The following is a 12,896-nucleotide window of genomic DNA, read 5'->3' as shown; positions in this document are numbered from 1 at the left end:
TGATGGTGTTCAACGTTTACAAGAACTATGAGGAATATTGTTTTCCTCTTAGATTTGTTACTGATGTTATGGAATGCGAAAGTGTTATAAGTCTAATAATTTGCATATTTGATATGATAACCAACATTTTGAAGCTATAGACAGGACGCTTCTTTGAGGACATTTGAACTTTGAAGATCTTCTTCTTTTTTGTTTTTTGGAACAATCAGTAAGGAGCTTTTCACAATGTGCCCAGGCAGGCTTTCAGAGCCTCACACCTTCCGAGGAGGACGGACAAGGAGATGAAGAACTACTGGAACATCGTACTGAAGAAAAGGCAGGAAAATGAAAGGCAGCAAAAGCCGACTGCTACTAATTGTACAGGGAGACTGATAGGCTGATGCGCCTGTCAGTAGTTGTACTCCTTTGATAGTGAATCGTCCTGCAGATCTGCGCTGCCGCCCGCACAGCACAATCCTGCAGATCCTATCAGTCCCAACAGATTACCTCTCGCCTCTTCTTCATGATACACCCCCTCTTCTTCAATCTTGTGATCCAAGGGCACGAGTGCCCTTGTACAAACAACGTGGTATGCTGTTAATGTGTCTCGATTCTATTTTCTGATTAGTGTAAAAATTCGTCATTCCTTTTGATGTTAACACGTCCTGTGGGTGCTTCTCATATATGCTTACTATTGACATCTGTTTTGTGGGTGCTTCTCATATATGCTTACTATTGACATCTGTTTTGTGAGTGCATGGTGAGTATGTTTTGTGTGAGTGCTTCTCATATATGCTTATTAGCATCTCCATGCAATCATTAATATGTTTTGTGAGTGCATGGTGAGTATGTTTTGTGTGAGTGCTTCTCACATATGCTTATTACCATCTCTATGCAATCATTAATGCTTAATCACCTTAGATCAAGAAATATTTGAAGAATCATGATGGCCCGGTGCTTAGCAATTATGACCTGTAAATGAGGGAAAGCTCATGGTATGGCTGAAATATTTCAAATATTTGAAGAATCATGATGGCCCGGTGCTTAGCAATTATGACCTGTAAATGAGGGAAAGCTCATGGTATGGCTGAAATATTTCAAATATTTGAAATATTTGAAGAATGATGGCCCGGTGCTTAGCAATTATGACCTGTAAATGAGGGAAAGCTCATGGTATGGCTGACATAGGAGCCATAAAAAAGAAAGACTTAAGAGGATTCATATCAAGGTATTTATCTTAACTTATGATATCTTTTTCTTAATATCTTAGGAAAGAATCTAGAGGATTCCTAGCAAGGTATTTATCGTAGTTTATCATATTTTCTCTTAATATAAATGTTAAAAGTTTGGTGAGTTCTCTTTATGTCACACTTAAAAGAGTGTGAGGTTTTTGCGGATTAAAATGCCCTATCTTTGGGAAAATCTCCACACAAAAAGTGGGAGCAAGACTAATAACCTCAAGGTTTTCTCCATGTCGATGCCATATTATTTAAATGCTTGGTGTCAGTCCTAAGCTAGGTTTGTCATAGGATGTCCATGGCCAAGTAGCCCAACAATATTAGCTATGACAATTAGAACATGTCTCTTTTGTTATACCATCATGAGGATACATGTTCAATAAAACACTAAGCAAGCATACACATTCTAAGTAGGAGTCACAACTTGTCAAGGAGACCATTATAGAGCATCATCATCTTCATAAAGAGGCATTAAATTGCCCTATCTTTGGGTGAAGTTCAAGAAAGGAAGCAAGAGCTAGACTAAAAACCTTGAGGTTTAATCCCTTTGGTAGTAGTGCACAAACCATGTCAAATTCCATGTTGTTTGAACATTTGGTGTTGATCATGTTATGAATTTCTTGAGGGGTGGTTTGCTTGCTCGTACCTTATTTGTGTCAGTAACATAAGATGTCACAAGTAAATGAGGGAGGAAGTTCTCAAGAGTTTTATGTAAAAGGTTAAGGCGCTTGTTTAGAAGGATCAAAGTAGCACACCTTCCATCCTTAATGGGTTTATATTGCTTATGTAACTTTTGTTTGAAAAAGAAGTAAACATTTTCAATCATCAAACTATAAATCTAGGATATAATCTAAAGGTAGAAAGGCAAATAATATCTTGTAACACTTAGTTTGTAATTTTCAACTTATGTACTTGAATTTTACTATTCCAATTTGGAAATTTTCTCTGACTTCACCTATAGATTTTTCTATTGTTTTACTATTAAATTGTGTATAGTAGGTGTATGTGATACTGTATAAATGTGAGTTTATTGAAATTCCAAAGATGAAGAGTTTCAAAAGAGCTAGATATTATGGACTAACATGTTAAAGAAGAAATTTGTGCTTACTACATCTATATCTTTATAATGGTATCACTTTGAAAACCAACCACTAGAACAAAATTGGGTGCTTTAGCAAGACTCATAACATCACTTAGATTAGTTTCTTTAAAGATGTTGTATGATTATTTTTTAGTGTCGTATCACACTCGTTGTAATGTTGTATGATTATTTTTTAGTGTCGTATCACACTCGTTGTAATGTGACACTTCTAACATCACATTACGTGACACTATATTAAAGAAAGGATGGGACATAGTAGCAACGCTTTAAGGATAACAATGTTTATGAAGATAATGAATACAGGAGCCAATAGCTGAGTGCCATTTAAAAAAAAAGGCACATTGTTTATGTCCTTCAAACATATGGTCTAAGATATGTAAAACAACAGGCTCCCTTTAAAATGTAATTATTACACTTTTTAGGTATAGCCTTAATATTCAAGACCTAGTCCCCACACCCCACCCCCCACCACCTTTAGCATAACCTCATCCGAGATATAGCTTAGATTTACTTTTCTTTTTGGAAAAACCTCCTCTTAACTCCACCCAACACCTCCCCTCACCCTCCTAAACATCTCCCTTATCTAGCCTCATCTACTTCTTCCTCTCTAGCCTATAACATTGATCCTACCTTTAGCCTCATCTTTTGTCTCCTGTATAGCGTTCAGCATTGATCCCCCCTCTAACGTAATACTTTTTCTCGTCTAGCCTCACGGTCTCCCCTCATCCTTATATTTCCCACATTTCCCAAGCTCTCCATTTTTTTGGTATCTTTATTGTCTCAATGCATCTCTAGAGCTCTTAGCATATCGCATATCTATATCAAGGTCTACATTGTTTCTCTTTTCCTTCTCTCTATATTATCTGTCCCACAATAATTTGGAGACCTTAGAGCATGTCTTTAGGCCTTTCCCTAGATGTTTATTATTACTTTCTTTCTTTTGTCCATAATATCATATAGATGGGAGCATCTATGTAGACGTTTGCATCCATCTTTAGACCCCCGAGAATATTTGCTTACCTTTAAGCACATATTTAGGCCTTTCCAAAGCTTTTTTATATTCCTTTCTTCCTTTTCTCCAAACTACCATAGATTAGAACATAGCTATAGACCTCTGAGCACATTTGTAGACATTTGTGTACATTTAAAGACCTCAGAATACATTTTCACACCATTCCAAGTTCTCCATTCTTCTTTATTACTTCTCACAACACAATTAGAGATCTAGGCATTCTTCATTCCTCCTCTAAGAACTTAGATCTCTCCAATAGATCTTAGAGCACAATGTTCAAGGATTTAAGGCTAACATAGATAACATTATAGTCTTCAATGAGGGGGTTACAAAGATTACCTAAAAGGTATATCTCATCTCCTAGCCACCATTGCAGCAGTTTCATCCTTGATTTTAACTTATGAAGTTCTTTACACACCATGGCGCTAAGAAACGTTTAGATTGTAAGAAAGTACTAAAATAAAGGATTTTTCACTTGTTTTTTTACATTATGAGTTTCTAGAGATTCATATGATTCATTCTTAGTTTTTGTATGTTATGCTCTTTAAAAAAATTTAAAACCTTTTTTTTATGTTATGTTTCTTTTGGTATGTTATGTTTTTTAGAAGCTTTCTCCTAGATATATTCACTTCAAAATATTGTGGAGATCATGTGCGCATGGAGAAAATTGTCCAAATTTGCAAATTGCTGCCAAAGGACATACAATGCCTCATATGTTTCTTGATAAGTAAGCATGCCTACAAAATATTGGATCATGTTCCCCTATCATCCTTAATTATGGCCTTTCCATGATAGCTTCATAATTTGGACCTTCATATTTGGACCTTACTATTTGCTAAACATCCATGCCGATATTTGGACCTTACTATTTGCTAAACATCCATGCCAATATGAATCTTACTTATATGGTAGCTTCATAATTGAGGCCTTCATATTTGTTTGCAAATATCCATGCCAATATGAAGCTTATTTATGGGTCACAACAACGAGCTAATTCGGGATAAAGAATAGAGAAGTTCTACACGGTTAAGGATTCAAAGGTCTTGCGTGGGACAAGACAGAGAAGAGGATCTTTTCAAAATGTGCAAAATATAAAAAAAACCTAATCCTAACATAGAGGAAACCCTTACTTGCTTGCCAAGGGAAAGCATAAGGGAGAGAAGATCTACAAGGTTTACGGTTTAGAGGGCTTGCAAGAGAGTGGAAAAAACAAGAGAAATATTGAGAGTCCAACTTGCACGAGAGAAGACATGCAAGGTTTAGGGTTTAGAGGGATTGCACAAGAGAAGATGTGCAAGGTTTAGGGCTGAGAGGGCTTGCATGAGAGTAGAGGAGATTTTCAAAACCAAAATACTAAAAAGGAAAAATAGATGATAAATGTTCTCAAGTTTTAGTTCCTCCATCTATCTCCTCGGTATAAGCATAGGCTTTTAATTTTTCCCATAATCGATATATGCATGAGTATAAACTTTGATATTTCCATCTACCCTAGAAACTACACTCAAACATCATTGTAAAACATATACATACATATATACACACATACATACATGTCATGGGTGGTTGGACAATGTGCAACATGTGTAAATGGCTAGGGACATGAACTTGTATCCATCTACCCTAGAAACTACACTCCAACATCTTTGTAATATTCTCCTCATTTATATTCAGTATTATAGTTTGCAAACTTTATGTATGCTTTCCTTATATCTTTGTTCTTGTGTGGTGTTGTTTGAGATGATTTTAGATGTGTACCCATCATCAAGAATTGAGTGGTAGGCTAGTGGAATCATTTAGGAGGACATTTAAAGCCACACATGTTGAATTTTGGAAGGTCTTATTTCCATACCTGTGCTCTTTTTTTTAAAGGTTTATTTTTATAATACTAAATACATTATCCCTCCTAATTTGTGAGCATATTATACGCAAGTCTTACTTCTCATACTGATTGGGAATTGTTGAATATGAGTATGTAAGCCTCATTAAAATACAAAATAGTCTTGATTTTTAAAAATCCATGAACACCACAAGGATTTATAAGAGACACAAGCTATCTTTGTTTATCCACTTCATATCTTTATAACATGTGGCTCTGTAGGAATATGAAGATAATGTGGCTATATAGGAATATGTCTAAGAATGATTTGGAGTGTTCTTAGGGTAGCATGGAAGGTGAAATATGGCATGTATGAAGGTGATATTTTGAAGTGCAATGCCTGCATCAACTTAGTAGTTATGTCATAACACATCTTAAACGAACCTTGTTGTAATGAAGTAGGTTTGGGTGCACATGTATACATGTGGAATAGGGCCTAGGCACTTGGGCTTAGAGACATTTACATGTGTACTTTTGGGGTACTTGGGCTATGCTAGGCATGGGGCTCATGGACATTGTACCTTTTTTATTATATTCAGTGTTCACTCTATAGACATTCATGTCTTCTTGGTGCTCTTGCCCAAGCTTTCATGGTTTTTTTGGGCTATTTCCTTGGGATGGTGATCCACACCCATGTTGTCAACCCTAGTCTCTTGCATTGGTATCGGAGCTCTTGGCTTAGATCCCTAGGATCAGAGTCCTTGGCTTAGATCCCTAGGATCAGAGTCCTTGGCTTAGATCCATGCTTAGGGAGTGATAAGTGAATCATTTTTGGATTATGCTTAATCCAAATTTTAGAATGCTTTTTCTTGATCTCACGTCCCATGAAGACCCAAAGCATGTAAAAACATCCCAAATGCACCAAATCTATCCCACAACACATGAGCAACATCCTCGTGTTCTGATTCCTGAAGCATATATAAACAAGCCCACAAGGCTATAATATCGCATATCTATATCAAGGTCTACATTGTTTCTTTTTTCCTTCTCTCTATATTATCAGCCCCACAAAAATTTGGAGACCTTAGAGCATGTCTTTAGGCCTTTCCCTAGATGTTTATTATTACTTTCTTTCTTTTGTCCATAATATCATAGAGGTGGGAGCATCTATGTAGACGTTTGCATCCATCTTTAGACCCCTGAGAATATTTGCTTGCCTTTCAGCACATATTTAGGCCTTTCCAAAGCTTTTTGATATTCCTTTCTTCCTTTTCTCCAAACTATCATAGATTAGAACAGAGCTATAGACCTCTGAGCACATTTGTAGACCGCACCACGTGTATTTGCTTATAGTTCTTCAGTTTTAAAATTGAATTGTAGAACAAAAATCAAGATTGGCGAATCAATCGACTTGTGGTATTCTAAATCAATGGAGCCTTGAACATTTGGATTAAAATTAATGGATTACAGGTCAACATGGATTATCTCATCTAGCTGTTCTGTTATCATGATTTTTTGGCACCATATGTGTTTTTCACGTCCTTAGTCCCTAAACCTATGTTCTACCTATATCACCTTATCCTAGGTATATTTTTTCTTTAATTCTATGCAAAACATCAAGCTTTATGAAAAAGTTGATGTTTTGCATAATATCGATGTAAAACATCAACTTTTTCATAAAACTTAATGTTTTGCATCAACTCAATGCAAAACATCGAGTTGTGTGGAAAAGTTGATGTTTTGCATCAACTTGATACGAAACATCAACTTTTGGGCTAAAAGTTGATATTTTGCATCGAGTTGATGAAAAACGTCAATTTTTGCACACAACTCGATGTTGTGCATTGAGTTGATGCAAAACATCAACTTTTCCACACAACTCGATGTTTTGCATCAAAGTTGATGCAAAACATTAAATTTTCCACACAATGCGATGTTTTGCATTAAAGTTGATGCAGAACATCAACTCTACTAGAAAACTATTTTGCATCAAGTTTCAGATCCATCGTATGATGCTATTGAGCATGTGGATGAAATCATCGATGTGGATGACATTGATGATATGGATGACATTGATGATGAGGCTTCTCATGCATTTAATAGCGAGAAGCTATTGGTGGTGGATACCTCATGGAGGATATATGGGAACCCACTCTATGACCCTTTATTGAGAGATGAGTGGAGAGTCTATGAAGTGACCGCTATGAGGGTTATGCAGACAATGATGTGGATACCTCATGGAGGATATATGGGAACCCACTCTATGACCCTTTATTGAGAGATGAGTGGAGAGTCTATGAAGTGACCGCTATGAGGGTTATGCAGACAATGATGAGGATTATGCCTTGGTACATATATGGATCATGCTCATGTAGTCACTTGTGATGTGGATCATGCCTATGGTGGATGCAATGGGAACATGGATACAAATTTGATGGAGCATGCTATGGATTACCAGTCATTCTCTTTTGATGGTCATGGATTCCTATGGACCTATGCATGGTGATGGATGCAGTGAGAACATGGATTCAGATTTGATGGAGCATGCTATGGATTACCAGTCATTCTCTTTTGATGCTCATGGATTCCTATGCATTGACATAGACATATTCTATCAGGCATTCACTTTTGGACATGATGTATTCACGTATGATCCGAGTGGGTGGTTCTCTATGGACTATCATGTAACCACATGGTTATATGCATGGGTGCATTATTCTTTTGACCTAGGGGGATATTTGATGCATCTCATCGATGGATTCGGTGCATTACACCATCCATTTGATCCAGGAGAGGGTAGGATTGGTACGGTCATGGGTTGCTTATGGCTTGGATTTCCATTCAATCCAGGCATCATTATCATTAGACTCATCTTCAACAACACCCTCCTATCCTTTCCATTCAAGCTGGGTGGGTGTCATGGACATGTTTTTTATCACGGATACATCTAGGCCATGAGTGAATTTTTGGTTTTTTTGTATAGCCTCTTCTATATGTTTTGTGCACGCCCAGCCTTTGAATTCGCGAGGACAAAATCATTCTAGGAGGGGATGGTTTGTAATGAAGTAGATTTGGTGTTATATATGCACATGGGGGATATGGCCTAGGCACTTTGGCTTAGGGTCATTTACATGTGTACCTTTGGGAACCTTGGGCTATATGGATGATACATAGGGCTCATGGGCTTTGTACAACCTTTTGATCATTTTGACTATTGCCTTTCTTGGAGCTCTTATTCTTCCCAAGGCTCTATGGTGTTCTTCTTCCTTACAGATGGAGTTGGTGACTACACCCATGTTAACTGCTCCATGTCTTGAGTGGGTCATTTGCTTTATTGAGTGATGGCTTTTGTTTCTTTCTATATGGTTGGTTCATTTAAATTATATGTTTATCCACCTCAACACTTGATTAGATTATTAGTACTAAATTTACTTAAAATGTGGCCCATTTTTAGCACATATTGGCCTTAATGGGATAAACAAATATCACTTTTTATTATGTGGTCCATTTTTACCACATATTGGCCTTAATAGGATAAACAACTATCACTTTTTATAGTTAGAGTTGCAAAAGTAGTAATATTGCTTACTCTCCCATTCTTTCTAAAACATATACATATATTTATACATACATATATACACACATACATACATGTCATGGGTGGTTGGACAAGGTGCAACATGTGTAAATGGCTAGGGACATGAACTTGTATCCATATACCCTAGAAACTACACTCCAACATCATACATGTCATGGGTGGTTGGACAAGGTGCAACATGTGTAAATGGCTAGGGACATGAACTTGTATCCATCTACCCTAGAAACTACACTCCAACATCATTGTAAAACATATACATATATTTATACATACATATATACACACATACATACATGTCATGGGTGGTTGGAAAAGGTGCAACATGTGTAAATGGCTAGGGACATGAACTTGTATCCATCTACCCTAGAAACTACACTCCAACATCATTGCAAACTTTATGTATGTTTTCCTTATATCTTTCCTCTTGTGTGGTGTTGTTTGAGATGATTTTAGAAGTGTACCTGCGTGGGACAAGACAGAGAAGAGGATCTTTTCAAAATGTGCAAAGGGAAAGCATAAGGGAGAGAAGCTCTACAAGGTTTACGGTTTAGAGGGCTTGCAAGAGAGTGGGAAAAACAAGAGAAATATTGACAGTCCAACTTGCACGAGAGAAGACATGCAAGGTTTAGGGTTTAGAGGGATTGCACAAGAGAAGATATGCAAGGTATAGGGCTGAGAGGGCTTGCATGAGAGTAGAGGAGATTTTCAAAACCAAAATACTAAAAAGGAAAAAGGATTGCACAAGAGAAGATATGCAAGGTATAGGGCTGAGAGGCTTGCATGAGAGTAGAGGAGATTTTCAAAACCAAAATACTAAAAAGGAAAAATAGAGGATAAATGTTCTCAGGTTTTAGTTTCTCCATCTATCTCCTTAGTATAAGCATAGGCTTTTAATTTTTCCCATAATCGATATATGCATGAGTATAAACTTTGATATTTAGTGGCGGTATTATGGATTATTATATTAATACTCATATTCGCATATTTACTGATGACATTTAATATTGAGGCCCATAACACCATAGGCTTGAAAAAACTATCTGCTTAAAAACATCGATAGTGAGTGTCGATATTTAGTAGATCTCTTGCAAGTGCTTGTGATCTTCGGAAGTAAAAATAACATGGCCCCTTACACTCATAAGATTCAGTAAGAGGGGGTGGGATTTTTCCTTAAACTTTCAATGCCCATCAAGCATCCAACAATACAAAAGAATGAGTGTGTAGTAGCCAAAATAAGAGTGCTTTTATAACTAGAAGGGTAGTAATATTGGGCCCATTTCGTTGCTAAAAATGCTCCTATTTTCAATGCAACAATGGGTTCGCTTTTAAGCAATGAAAGATCATTGTTTAGCAGCAAATGATAGTGCTGCATAGTAAAAAATAAACTGGGGCAGACAAGGCAGTCTACACAGGACTTTACCCCCAGCACTTTTTATTATTACAGACAAAGTAAAACTAACATAACTTCATGTCCTATTCATCCTCATGGACACATGTGATGTAAAACTTGACAAATATAAAAAATAAGACAATTACAATTCATGGTTTTTATTCATGTTGTAAATCTATTACAATACTTGGAGAAAGTAAATAAGTATATGAGTCCAAAAAGCTCATATACAAAATAAATTGTAATGAAAATCTATGGAGTGAGGGGCTACATTGAGAGGGTCTACATCTCATGCATTTCGATCAATATTGTTCCTTTTAGCTCCACCCCCTTCTCTTCTCACATTTCCATTGCTTCTTGCTTGAACATTTGCATCGTCGTTTCTAGTAACATAATCCTAAAACACAATAAAACTAACTCAAGTGAAAATCAATTTTACAAAAACAAAGAGGTTATGTTTTTAGGAATGTACTTATGTTTTTAGGAATGTACTTATGTTTTTAGGAATGTACTTACTTGCCATGCTTGTCAAGCATGTCCTCCATTAATAAAAATTGATCCTTCCTCTTCCAGCCTTCCAAATAGAGCTTCCAACCTCGTTGTAATGCAAAATCATATTCATCTTGAGAGATGGTGTTGCTATCAGTGATGCAGACATGAGAGGTAAAATTTTTGGACTCATTGTCACATTGTAACTTGTACAAATTTCATGATTGAATAATATATATTTCTTTTTTTGTTTAAAAAGAATCATATTTATCTTGCATAGGGGGATGTCACTAACTCAAGCTATAGACATGCAAACAAATGAACATTACAATTATGTTGTCATTTAAGATAAATTTCTTTAATTAAAAGATAAGATACAATTGGAGGCTAATATATACGTACAAATATTGTTGGGATATATACTCCTCCTTCACATGTAACATCACCCCACAAGTTATTTGTCATCTATCTAAGAAGAAATTTACATAGTTAAAACTCTTATGCATACTCCAATGCATGAGGCTTATGCATATGGCCTTATGCATATGGCTAATAAATAAGGCTAGTGCATAAGTCTCAATTGGAAGCCATCAGGATGTTTAGGTAGCTACCAACATGCATTGGTAGCACACACCCAGAATGCCTAGATGACTACCGACATGCCCAACACTACAAGAGTAGAAACCTATAGCGACCCTTACGGGGGTCGCTATAGAAGTCGTTCCAAAGGTCTCTCTTGACCATCGTTTAAACGACCTCTTTAGCGACGTTTTTGAGATGCATAAACGACGCTTTTTGGGTGGCATAAACCATGTTTTGAGGGTGGCATATACATCGCGTTTGGGTGGCATAAACGACGTTACGAGGGTGGCATAAACCAGATTGTTAGGTGGCATAAACCATGCCGTAAAGGCGGCATAAATGACCCTATTTGAGTGGCATAAACACCCAAGTTTGGGTGGCATAAGCGACCCAATTTGTATTATTTTTTTAAGCTGTTGGGGTCGCTTAAAAGACCTTTGTTCTGAACGTTTTTTTTAAGCCGATGTGCATTCTCTCTCTATCTCTCTCTCATACACATTATCTCCACTTGTGTCTTTTGCACACACATTCTCTCTCTCTTTCTCCCTCTCTCTCTCTCTCACACACACACACTTCACATAAACATTAGTCTCTCTCTCTCTCTCTCTCTTTCTCCCTCTCTCTCTCTCACACACATACACACACACTTCACGTAAACATTGGTCTCTCTCTCTTTCTCTCATACACACTTGCCTCTTTATCACACACATATCTGTATGTATACAAACATCATAAAAAATCTCTCTCTCTCTCTCTCTCTCTCTCTCTCTCACACACACACACACACGCGCCCATTTGTGTATACAAACATCATAAAAAATCTCTCTTTCTCTCTTTCTCTCTCTCTCTCTCACACACACATACGCACGCGCATTCGTGTACGACAAAAGACCCAAGAATCGACATACATCGACTTTTGAAAAAGCAATGGCCGACATCGATTACGGTAAGTATAAATTAAATTTTGCAATCAATTAACATTTAAATCTGTAGATTTGGGAGGTAGACACTTCAAGAAACTCTTGGTAGATGTAACACATGTGCATCATGGCCAAAAACACACATACATAAAGAAAATGTTAATGAAAGAGTGCCATCATTTTGAATAAGCGACTATATGTACCAAAAAATTATGTCTGCAAAATTAGCACTAAATGCCTCTATCATTAATCGGAGTCATCGGAGGAAGAGTCCTCCGCTTGTACATTCTTGGGTGGTTGCAATGATAACCCTGCTGCTACCTGTCGAGCAACCTCGTCCATGTCATTCTCACCATGTTGCTCCTGCAATTAAAAATGTCTATTAGCTATTTGAGTATAAAAAAAACCACATAACATATAACACATGCAGATCTTGATTGGCATAAAATAATATTTGATAGAATATCTTACAAAAGCATCGGGTGTCGGCATCTCCCTCTGTAGCGCTCTGTAGCCGTAAATTGTGGCTCTCCGTATCTCGTCTGCAGATGGTGCTCGACCATAATCCTTTCTCTGTCATTTAAACATTGCATATATATAAGTAAGAAGTGAATTGAATGCATATGAGATCATAGATACATGGATACATACATACATACATACATATATATATATATATATATATATATACAAATAGCTATAGATAGATGAACAAAAAATTTTAATTAAATTTTTCTCTAAGTCTCATATTCGTGCATCTTGCGAAATTA

The sequence above is a fragment of the Cibotium barometz genome, chromosome 42 (genome assembly GCF_041138505.1).
Source record: "Cibotium barometz isolate CiBa-2024 chromosome 42, ASM4113850v1, whole genome shotgun sequence".
In the NCBI taxonomy this organism is placed as follows: Eukaryota; Viridiplantae; Streptophyta; class Polypodiopsida; order Cyatheales; family Cibotiaceae; genus Cibotium; species Cibotium barometz.
The sequence above is the reverse complement of the archived record's forward strand: the minus strand, read 5'-3'. Positions refer to the sequence as shown.